Source organism: Hibiscus syriacus, unplaced genomic scaffold (assembly GCF_006381635.1).
Source record: "Hibiscus syriacus cultivar Baekdansim isolate YM2019G1 unplaced genomic scaffold, ASM638163v2 tig00112215_pilon, whole genome shotgun sequence".
Taxonomy (NCBI): Eukaryota; Viridiplantae; Streptophyta; class Magnoliopsida; order Malvales; family Malvaceae; genus Hibiscus; species Hibiscus syriacus.
The window spans coordinates 1002772-1015815 of NW_024063268.1; the positions used below are offsets into that span (position 1 = coordinate 1002772).

The 13044-nt window shown below is 30.9% G+C and overlaps 1 long non-coding RNA gene across 1 annotated transcript; it reads left to right on the plus strand.

The window, feature by feature from the left end:
- The first annotated feature begins 8661 nt into the window (after positions 1-8661).
- On the plus strand, positions 8662-9050 carry LOC120175806. The gene is made up of 3 exons (XR_005521277.1): positions 8662-8733; positions 8824-8901; positions 8972-9050. It is a non-coding gene; the product is annotated as an uncharacterized LOC120175806 (long non-coding RNA).
- The last annotated feature ends 3994 nt before the right edge of the window (positions 9051-13044 follow it).

The following is a 13044-nucleotide window of genomic DNA, read 5'->3' on the forward strand; positions in this document are numbered from 1 at the left end:
CAACTTTTCAAAAATTATAAAATGGTCCTCAATTTTTCTAAGGCTTGTAGAATGCTTCCTTCATCATCTCCAACCCATATATAATTTTTCTCACTTAAACCATTCATGGCCGAAATTTAATGAACAAGTTCTAGAAAGATTAAACATGTTCTAACCATCTTTCATGCTTGAATATGAATCTACAACATGTAAATCATCAAGATTTATTATCAATTTCATGAATCATATCATGAACATAAACCCTTAGATTTGGGATCTTTTAATTCCAACAAGATTAGAAAGCAATATTGGTACCAAATTATAGCTTTTTTCACTTAGATCACTTTCCTATCTCACAACATAACTCCAGTTCCAAAGGAATTAGCTCAAAAATGGAAAATAAAATATTTTCTTACCTTGAAAGCTTTCTCACGTCCATGGAGAAGAGAAGAACACTTTGGCATGATATGTTTGATTCATATCATGCTCATCATCCTTTAATTAATCATTTAATGAATATTAAATTCATTAAATTGGTTAAATACCAATTTAACCTTAATGAAGCTTTATAATTACCATTAAACCAAGATACATATCCTTATAATCATCAAAATCAGATACATATCAGCCTTGTCATCTTTCAATAGTCAAAGATGAACAAATTTGTTTTCCACTTTACCATTTTGCCCTTATAATTTCCAAAAATTGTAATTCAGTCACTTTAATCAAACAATTCAAATTAAACATGCAATTAAACCATTAAATATTTTTTCCAACATTTTCAAAATGTGAAAATAATATTTTTATTTATTATTTTCGTGACCCATTTGTAATTTTCCAAAATTATATTTTGGTCCCTAAACTTTCCAAAGTTTATACTTTAATCACCAAACTTTACCAAATTTATAATTTGGTCATTAAATAAATCCATTTATGAAATAAAATTCATTTTGTGAAAGAATCACCACTTAATTCCTTAAACTTTTCCCAATTTTCTACTTTGACCATCAAACTTTCAAAATTTGCATTTTGGTCATTCTCTAAATTTTTTGGGTATTACATTATGCATTTGAAAAAATTGATATCAATTGATAGAGAGATATCATTTGCAATGAATCACGTTCATAAACATTTACATTAAGGTCAAAAATAAAAATTTCTAAAAATAAAGCATTAAAACCAATTTTGACCATAATTCATTATGATGAATAAACATTTATGAAAAATCATTAAAACTTTAGAAAATATTCATCACGATTCTTTTTAACATAAATGATATAGAAAACTTAAATTATTTAAAATCAAAACTCATGCATGCTTAAATCAAATGAGAAACCAATTATGTAAGATAATTAAAATAAGCTTAGACGTTACCCATCATTCTTTTGAAGTGTGGCTAGAGCATTTAAATTTCTTCACTTTTGTCACCATTGCTCCCACACACATACAAAAGACCTTTATATGGATTTTGGTATCCAAATTGCTTTGGATCCTTGGTAGTTAGTTTCAATGCCCCTTGTTCCCATTGGAACCCATACTTATTTAATTTTAAAAGATTTTATTTTCTTTATAGGACATGTATGTTCCTTGTGACCATGATAATGTCAATGTGAGCATTTTGTCATTATGAAGTTAGATGAACTATTTAAAATGATTTCCTTTTCTTTTGTTAGGCATTCAAGCTTAACATCTAAATCAAAACTTTCTTTTTCAAATTTTATTTTTGAAAGCTCTAAATCCTTTTTCAAAATTTCATTTTGTTTTTCAAAACCAACTTTTGATTTCAAAAGAATATCGTTTTCAACTTTAAGTTTTGAAATTATTTTCTTGTATTTGGAGTTCATGGTCTCAAACTCCAAAAATAATTCATCGTATACATCTTGTAACTCATTAAAAGAATATGAATTAGATTCACTAGAGTTAGAAGATACCTCGGGCTCTTCAAGAGCCATTAAGCACACTACCTTTGTCGGTTCTTCTTTCTTATTTCCATGGATCTTTTCGAGCTTATTCCAAAGCTCTTTGGAATTTGAACAAGAAGAAACTCCTTAATAGACTTCGGGACCAAATGCAGAAAACAACATGTGCATGACCTAGGTATTTTGTTGAGCTTTCTTCCGTTTTTGGGTACTCCACTCATTCTTTCGTCTTTTTCTTTGGAGAATAGTAGTCGTTCTCGATTATCTTCCATGCATCAAGATCATTATATTGGATGAATAACTTCATTAATTTCTTCTAATGACGACAGTTGGCTCCATTGAAGTATGAAGGCTTGTCGATCAGTTAGGAGTCTTCCATATAGAACGAGGCGAACGTGGAAACCATCTTCTCTGTTGTTTCAAAAATAAATAGAGCTTCTTTAAGAATTGTCTCAATGTTTTTAGACCTTCTAATAAGTTAAACTTTGATACCAATTGTTGGGATTATCGAATGAAGCTTAATGATCAACTGAATGATTTTCCAATAAAGGGTGAATTGGCTTTCTGAGTTTAGGGAGTAACGAGTAAAAAGATGAGACAATTTGCACACAGTGGTTTAACTTCTCAACCAAGTCTACGTCCACTACCTTAGCTCCTCACTAAGGATTTTCTAATAAATTAACTAATTTGTTATTTCTTTTTGCATGATAAAGAGATAACCTTTACAACTCTTAGCTTTTCACAGACTAAGCTAGAACTAGTCCCCTTTTACAAAAGGTTAAAATGTAGACAAGAAAAACCTCCCAAAGGAAGGTGTTTACAAAGATTTAAGCTAACAGGAAAACAAATAAAAGATTTGCAATGAGCTCAAAACACAAATATTTACAAAAGAAAGTAAATAAAGATTGAAAAACTTTTTTGTTGTGTATGAATGCTTGGATAGGTGTTAGTAACCTTCTTCAAGTGTCCTCAACTTGTTTTTATATTTTAGAATGAGCTTGTGGTTGTCTCTAGCCATTAGGGATTAATTTTCTGCAAAATAAAATTACACATAATAGGGAGTACCGATACTCCTTTAATGAGTATCGGTACTACCTTTGTAATTTTTAAATAAACTAGTCGTTAAAGACCGTTGGGCTTGACCAGTATCGATACTATGTTTCATGGTATCGATACCACTATGTAAAGTAATATCAGTACTGTTGGGATTTTGCGGAAGCTCGAATTGACAACCGAAATGGTTCGCCAAGAGGGGTCGGGACGGTTCTTGTGTTTAGGGAGTAAGCAGATTGAAAGATAAAAAATTTGCACAACGATTTATAGTGGTTCAACTTCTCAACCAAGTCTATATCCACTACCTTAGCTCCTCACCAAGAATTTTCCAACAAACTCACTAATTTGTTCTTTTTTTTACAGAACAAAGAGATAAGCTTTCCAACTCCCTAGTTTCTCACGGGCTAAACTAGAATCTTATCCCTAGCTTTTCAAGGGCTCAACTAGAACCTTTCCTTTTACAAAAATATAAAAGAAGTAAACAAGAAAACCTCTCAAAGGTAGGGTTTTTACAAAATTTAAGCTCACAAGAACACAATATTTACAAGAGAATAGAAAAATAAGATTGAAAAACTCTTATCTTGTGCTTGAATACTTGGATAAGTGTTCTCTATATTCTTCAAGTGTCTTGAACATGTATTTATAAGTTGAAATGAGTTTGAAGTCGTATATAGCCGTTGGGGATGTTTTGGAGCAATTGGGGATTAATTTTCTGCAAAATAAAATTGCCCAGAACAAGTAGTATCGGTACTACCTTCAATGGGTATCGGTATTGTTCGTTATTGTTCATATAGTATCGGTACTATTCATACAATACAATATTATTCATAAAAACATTTTTGTGCTCAATTCCAAATTAAATGGACTTTGAATTATTTTTGTAAACTTTGAATAAATTCAATTCAAGTCCAAAAACATTTTTCCATAAATTGTTATATCAAAGTATAGTTCAACAATCTGCCCTTTTTTGATATAACAAAACATTTGAAAATTTATTTTTTTTTGCAAAACTCCCCTTAGTAAAATGTTTAATGAAAAAGATACCAATTGTTAGAAAATATATGAAAATGTTTATCTCCCCCTTTTTCATTAAGAAATTGAATTTTTCAAACCATATTCCCCCCCCTTTTTGTTATATAAAAAAATTCAATCTTTAAAGTTCTAAAATAACTTTGGAGAGTAAGTGATAAATTTGACATTTAAAAACCATTTGAAAAAAATCAAAGCTCCCCCTCAATAAGTGCATTCCCAACAAAATTTAGCTTTAAAATCTTGACACATGAAATTCAACAAAGATTAACAAACATGTTAGTAGCACATGAAATTCTATGTATCCAAGTCTAAAATACTTTATGCAATATCAATTGTTGAAATTAAGTGCATATGCATAAAGCTTTCAAAAATGTTATGCATTTGAAGAATTTAATATCAATTGTTAGAGAGATGTCTTTTGCATTTAAAACACGTGCATAATCATTTAAATTTAGGTCAAAAATTTAAAATTTGAAAAATCAAAGTATTTGAAAAGTTGATATCAATTGTTAGAGAGATATCATTTACATTTAAAATCAATTTTGACCAAAATTCATTATGATGAACTAAAAATTATAAAAAATCATTAAAATTTTAAAATGTTCATTATAGTTTCCTTTTAACATATATGAGCTAGAAATTTAACACAAAACCATTTAATTTCAAAACTCATGCATGTATAAACCTAAATGAGCAACCAATTAATAAAAAACAAAAGCTTTAAGTTTAGAGGTTACCCGTTCCTTTTTCAAGTGTGGCTAGAGCATTTAAATATCTTCACTTTCATCACCATTGCTCCCACACACCTACAAGAGACATTTATTTCAATTTTGGTATCCAAATTGCTTTGGATCCTTGGACGTTAGTTTCAATGCCCCTTGTTTCATTAGGAATCCATACTTGTCTAATTTTAAAACGTATTTCTTTCTTCAAATGACAAGTATGTTCCTTGTGACCATGATAATGGCAATGTGAGCATTTTGCCATTATTAAACTAGATGAATTATTTAAAATGATTTCTTTTTCTTTTGTTAAGCATTCAAGCTTAACTTTTAAATCAAAATTTTCTTTTTCAAAACTTTCAATTTTAATTTTTAAAAGCTCTAAATCCTTTTATCAACATTTCATTTTGATTTTCAAAATTTATTTTTACTTTCAAAATAAAATTGTGTTCAATTTTAAATTTTGAAATTATTTTCCTATATTTGCAGTTCATGGTATCAAACTCCTAAAATAATTCATCGTAGGCATCTTGTAACTCATCAAAAGAAAATGAATTTAATTCATTTGAGCTAGAAGATACCTCGGGCACTTCAAGAGCCATTAGAGACACCACCTTTGTTGGTTCTTCTTTCTTGTTTCCATGAAGCTTTTCGAGCTTATTCCAAAGCTTCTTGACACTTGAACAAGAAGAAACTCCTTCATATATATCTGGACCAAATGCACAAAACAACATATGCATGGCCTTGGCATTAAGTTGAGCTTTCTTCCATTCTTGGTCATGCCACTTCTTATCCTTCTTATTTGGAGAAGAGTAGTCGTTCTCGATCATCTCCCGTGCATCAATATCATTGAATTATATGAATAACTTCATTAATTTCTTCCAATGACGATAGTTTGCTCCATTGAAAAGTGGAGGCTTGTCGATCGGTGGAGAGTCTTCCATGTGGAATAAGCTAGAGGTGGAAGTCATCTTCTCGGTTGTGTCGGGAGTTGGTAGAGCGTCTTCTAGGATCATCTCAATGATGTTAAGCCTTATAACGAGCTAAGCTCTGATGCCAATTTTTGAGATTTTTCGGAAGCTCGAATCGACAACCAAAATGGTTCGCCAAGAGGGGTCGGGACGGTTCTTGTGTTAAGGGAGTAAGGCGATTGAAATATAGAAAATTTGCACAACCATTTATAGTGGTTCGATTTCTCAACCAAGTCTACATCCACTACCTTAGCTCCTCACCAAGTATTTTCCAACAAATTCACTAATTTGTTATTTCTTTTTACAGGAGAAAGAGATAACCTTTACAACTCCCTAGTTTTTCACGGGCTAAACTAGAACCTTATCCCTAGCTTTTCAAGGGCTCGACTAGAACCTTTCCTTTTACAAAAGGATAAAAGAAGTAAACAAGAAAATCTCTCAAAGGTAGGGTGTTTACAAAATTTAAGCTCACGAGAACACAATATTTACAAGAGAATAGAAAAATAAGATTGAAAAACTCTTCTCTTGTGTTTGAATACTTGGATAGGTGTTCTCTATATTCTTCAAGTGTCTTGAACATGTATTTATAAGTTGGAACGAGTTTGAAGTTGTATATAGCCATTGGGGATGTTTTGAAGCCGTTGGGGATTCATTTTCTGTAAAATAAATCTGCCCCGAACAAGTAGTATCGATACCCCTTCAATGGATATCGGTACTACCTTTGTAATATTTGAAATTTTTGACCGTTGGACTTGATTTTACAGTAGTAGTATCGATACTACTGTAGAGGTATCGATACCCATTTTGCATTCTGAATTTTTTTAGCATCAGTATTGTTCGTTACTGTTCACACATTATCGATAATATTCATACAATATCGGTACTATTCGTTGTTGTTCACACATTATCGGTACTATTCATACAGTACAGTACTATTCGGTAAAACATTTTTGTGCTCAATTCCAAATTAAATGGACTTTGAATTATTTTTGTAAACTTTGAAAACTTTGAATAAATTCAATTCAAGTCCAAAAACATTTTTCCATAAATTTTTATATCAAAATAAAGTTCAACAAGTACCTCTTTGAGTATCGGTACCACATGAACAGTACTAGTACTGTTCAAATAGTATCGATACTGTAAGAATAGTATCCGTACTATGTACCTAGAAAAACAGTTTTGTGCTCAAATTCTTATTTAATGGACTTTGAATTATTTTTGAAAACTATGAATAAATTCAATCAAGTCCAAATAACATTTTGCCTTAATTTGTTATATCAAAATATTATAAAACATAGTTCAACATATACACTTATATATACTTATATACTTATATTATATAGTTTATATATTTTATAGTTTATATAATTTATATACTTATATTTATACTTTATTGTTTATATACTTTATACTATATTATATATATATAATATACATTATAACATATATACATGTGTCATATTATATTATTATATAATATATACATATATTATAATTATTTCAATTTTTTGTCAACTTTTGAAATGAATGCAATTCAATATATTTTATAATTTTTCTTCACATTTTATAATTATTTTGATTTGAACTCTTTGTGTTATTTAATTTATTTAAATTTAGTATTTGTCTAATTTAGTCCTTAAAATTATATTTGTATCTAAAATTGACCCATACTGATTTATATTTTGTAATTTACTTCATACCCTATAAATCACATAATAAACTTCATTTCAAATTTTATAAATTATATTATAATCTCTAAACCCTATAAACTTGTGTTCAACAACTTTTTAAATGGATACAATTTAGTTCATTTTTATATTAATTTTAACTTGACATTTATAATTATTTCGATTTGATCCGTCATCACTACGTGTTGTTTAATTTATTTAAATTTTTGTTTGTAATTTCATGTTTGTTCAATTTAGTCCTTAAAATTATATTTTTATCAAAATTAATCCATAATTATTAATATTCTTTTAATTTACTCTAAATCATATACAATTACAAATTACAATTCAATGTTCATGAAATGCGAAAAATAATTAATCCAAAAATGACCTTACCTAAAGTTAATCCGTATCCGGTAAGATCCAATCTAAATTTTGTCTGTCAATATTATGACCTGATCTGAACGAGATCCGACTGAAGGCCACTCGAACATGAATTAACTCGGTATTTAATTTATTCGGACATGAACCATTTTGACCTAAACTGACAGGATCCGATTAAGGAGGAGCGTTCTTTTTTGCAACTTTTCGAGTATCATGCATAATAGGAAGCTACTCACACGTGGACGAACAAGCTTGAGGTGTTCTTGATTTGATACCGATCGAATGTACTTGTTCTACACGTGTGTTGATATGGAATGTAACCGTTAAAAGGTTTAGGTAGGTCCACCTCGGTTGATACTATAGGTTTTAATTAGGTTTAATTGTCTACTGGTATGATCTAGTGATTTTCTTAAGTTGTAGATATTTGATTTAGATGTCCAAAAGTTGCTAGAGGAAAAACATTGATTGTGAGCTATCACTATAAATTTATTTCCAGTTTCTTGTATTGTTCTTTTATAAGGTGTTGTGTTTATATTTTAATGAATCGGACCGTTATATGGTTTTTGTCAATTCAATTTCTAATATCCAATATATATCTGTTCAGTAGAACTGCCGCCCATAACTGATCTATCTTCAAATGTGAGGATTGCTTTATTGAATGTGCAAACTTCATGCCAAGGTTGGCATTTTGATTCTTGAAGTCTTAGTTTTGCTAACAATATCCTCATTTTCAGGCACTTGCTCAATGTGATAGGGCCCTTACTAACTTGGGCATTATTAGACTTAGTGCTGATGATTCTACTGGTGCTGCTCGGGTACTTTCGAAATCTTCTTGTGCTAATTCAATTTCTTCGTGTTGTATCTTGTTATTTTATTGTTCGTGGTTCTACGCACCATGATACCGGAACAGATGGTTACTTCGAGTGGCAAAAAAGATATAGGCGCAATAACAAGTGCTAGAGCAGCTGCATTATATGGGCTTGACATTCTTGCAGATAAAATCCAGGTAAAAAACCATCAGTATTCTTATCCCTCTTTCTCGGCCAAAAAAGACACATTTCTTTCTATTGTTGATTTACTCCATCTCGTGCATCAGGACGAGGATGATAACGTTACCAAGTATTTGGTACTTGCAAGAGAACCCATAATTCCCGGAACGGACAGGGTTTATAAGGTATACCTCCTTGAACTTGGTCATTTATTCGATTAATCTCTCTTTCGTTGATAATCTTTCGACTTTCCAGACCAGTATACTTTTTACTCTAGAAGAAGGTCCTGGCATGCTATTCAAAGCCTTGGCTGTGTTCTCTCTAAGGGATACTAATCTAACAAAGGTAACTATAGCAGAGTGTTCATCTTTGTCTTATCATTATCGGAGACGATTCTGATTGTTATCTCGCTTCTTGGAGCAATTTTCAGATGGAAAGGGCGTCCTCTGAGGGTCGTCGACGATTCTAACAGAGGGAGTGCCATGTAAGTGTAGTATACTCATATTCAGATGGAGAAAGCAAAGCACAGTTTTCTTGACAGTGGGATTATCATAACTAGTGATCAAATTAATGCTATTAATCCGGTTGATGTGTGGTTCCAGGTACTTCGACTATCTTTTCTACATCGACTATCAATCCTGTGACGGAAGTGCCAGTTACAACTAAATCCACTAAAGACTCCATAAACATAGCGGTAATTACAACATATAACTTCCGATAACTTCTAATACTAGTTCTGCAAATGAACCGAATGAACACAAACGAGGGTATATTCATGTCCGTTCATTTAACTTTAATTGAATAAACTGATTAACAAGAACAACTAAATGAACGGAATTCCATGTTCGTGTTCGTTGATTAAGAAATTTAGTTTTTTCGTGTTTGTTAATGTTCGTTCGTCAAAATGATAAATGAATAAAAAAGAACGAATGTAAACAAACACAAACGAACATAAAATTAATTGAATTTATATTTGAAAATAGTTTTTTTCGTTCCAAATAATTTTAGGATTTATATTTTCTTTAATTGATTTGAGTATTTTTATTTGGGTTTAAAATTAATTGAGTTTTAAAATATTAGTGGGTTAAGGTTAAAATTTATTAGTTCTTGATATTTCAATAGGGTCTAGAGATTAGACAAAGTATAAACAAACGAACGTAAATGAATGAATATAAACGAATGAATTATCGAACGTTCATTAATGAAGTAGCCTTTTGTTTGTATTTGTTCATTTAATTAAACGAACATAAAATCTTGTTTAAGTTCGTTCGTTTAATAAATAAACGAATATAAATAAACTTCTCGCCAAATAGTTAACCAACAGCTAGCTCAAATTTTACTTCGTGACCCACAGAAAGCTCAACTGCCGAGCTTTGTAACGGAAGCTTGTGACCCACAGAAATGACATAAAATAGAAAAAGCACCTTGGAAGAAAGAATCCCATATGGATGAGCAAGAGCAAGTATTAGGTATTTATATATGTTGCTACCCAAACCGCCGAGCTTTGTAACGGGAGCTTGTGACCCGAGTGGGGGCATTGGTATGGTGGAACGTGGGTTTGGCTCCTTTAGTCGGAACCCACGTGGCTTTGCCATGGCTTGCCCGTTCCAAGCCAAGAGTTGAGGTATGAGACCTCAGTGAAAACTGTGGGTACCGTGGCTCCTAGAGAGAAGGGCACTGCGTGAGGCTGGTTTCACAGAGCAGCGAAGACCTTCCTCTCAAAATCTCCTTTTTGCTGCTGCTAAACTTGACCTCTTTCTCCGTTTGTTTCCTCCCAAGATCAACCCACTTTTCTCAGGGATTACCATGTCTAAGTTTTCTGGGAATTGGACTGCAGCTGGGTTGAAGACAACAGAAGAGTATTACTTCGCCATTGTTGATATGGACTGCTTGATTAAATGTTATTATCATATCTGTAAAGTATTGCTGCTATTTACTTGTTTGCAATTGGGGGGAAAGGCTTTCTTCTTTGCTTAACTGTTAGATGAGAGGTGCCTTGAAGAACCAAGTGATAATTAGCTATGGTCTTATTGGAGTCTCTTGAAGAACCATGTGTATGTTGTTTGATTTTCATTACTCTGTTGCTTATTCCTCGTTTCTCCTGTATGCCCTCCAATAATCTGTAACAGCTCCGTGTGATTTAATGACGTGTCCACTGTAGCGGATCCACAGTTTCTTAATACAGATAATAAAATTTGAATTTTTTCGATTAGTTAGATCTAAAATATTATTTATCGTCCACCAAAAAAGGGTATTGGAATCAGTACTAACAGAGACTTTTGTTGCAAGATATAGCCAAGTAGAAATGGGTTAAAAATTCACCTGCGCATATGTATTTTCCTTGGTATATTCAGTCACTTCATAACTGTAAGTCAACTCAAGAACAGTAGTCTCGTGTTCTTCTGCATGCCCCATCGTGGCAATGGAATACTGTTAAGTGCACACAAGCAAAAATGAGAAGAGTTTAGTAGGCTTCCTCCATGGCAAAAGGATAACATTCATATCTCAAGCTAATAATTTAAGCAGAACGATCCAAGTAGGTCAGAATTTACCTTGTATTCAGGCCTGTCAACCTTCTTTACAAGCTTCATTCCCAAGGCCTGCAAAGAAGCGAACATATGGCTCAAGGAAATTACTAACTCGAAGAAATGGCAGCAAGTAGTCAGCAGTAGGTGAAGGTCCAATAACAGTTTATTCTCCAATAAACAGAAGTACAGAACTTCTATTCAAGTGATTCATGCACTATAAGCACAATGAATTTGTTGTTCCAGTTGAAACAGACGATTAGTTAGAGAGAAAAAAAACCAAGAAAAAGGTTATTTCGCACTACTTTTTCATAGAATTTGACGGAGGGATGTATAATACTTTCAAAAATCATTTTTACTGTAAAATCAATATCAAACGGATAAAAAAATAAAATAAAAAATTTATTGTTTGGTTTCTAACTTTTTCATTTTTAACTTTGTGTCTGGAAGTAAATTATAATTTTATCCTTACTTATACATGGGTTCCACTCAACTATGTATTTATATTTTATTTTAATAATTTAATACTAAAATCCTTAACAAGTAATTTATTACTTTTAATAATTTATTTTAATTATTTAAAAATAAATAAAATTCATAATTTATATATTAAAATATTAATAATGAGTTATATAAAATATATTTTTATCATAATCGTATTTTTTTATATTTTTATTATAGTTTAAATTGATATAATTCATATATAATAATATTTCTTTTTGAATTTATTATCGTTTAAATTGATTTGATTATTAAATAAGTGTAAATATAATTATATAATATATTTTTAATTTACATCATAATGTCTATAATGAACATTTTATATTTTCAAACTCACTTTTTAACAGTAATCTCAAACTGTTAAATTTTAAATTGCACTTTTTGTTCAACACTTTTCAAAGTTCATTTCTACAACACTTTTAAAAGTTCATTTTTCAAAAACTACGTCAAACTGGTCCTAAATCTCCAACACGAAACATTATTTGATAGAGTGGCTAGGGAGTAGAAACTCTTTGGATGAGGTAAAAAATATAACCGTTGTCCATAATCGATTTGTCTTCATTTCATGTTAATGATTCAAATGTGAGGATTGCTTATCAGGTCTGAAATCTTTTCATTATTTAACTGAACTCCTCGTTAAATTTCTTGATATGCTTATATGTTTATAGGGTTATATCAGTCGTTACAATTTAAATTTAAAAGTTTTATAATGTATCGACATATTAGTTATTTTCCAATATATCTAGTAATAATGACAATCTCTTTGAACTATCAATTTTGCTCTATCCATGACTTCATAAATAAAAATCCATAGTTGGTTTCATTACCATCGTACATCCTTAATATTTTAACCAATGGCTCTTGGATCTTTAAGACACCACCTGTCTTTTTCTAAAATTGTGTGGAGTTAATAACCTCAATCATCTCTAATCCATCTTGTTTTTTTGCATATGTGGACCTTTTTCATTATGAATAAGTCATCATTTCTTTGAATGCTTTTTTGCTTCTAAAAATACTCTCCAAAGCAATGAAATTGGTAGTAAATCTAGTGATCCAATGACGTAAGAGTTCTATGCCATTGATATACATCATCATATAATCAGTAGTCCATGTATGATTGTATATGAAGGAAGTGATCTTTTTTGCTTGATATAAGACATTTTTCACACATTTTTGTTACCGATTTCATTCACCATTTTTTCCACTATATCATAATAACACTTTTCATAACCATGTTTATTTTTAGGAGCTTCACCTTCTTTACTTTTTGAACGTGACATTTTTTATAACTGCACATAAATC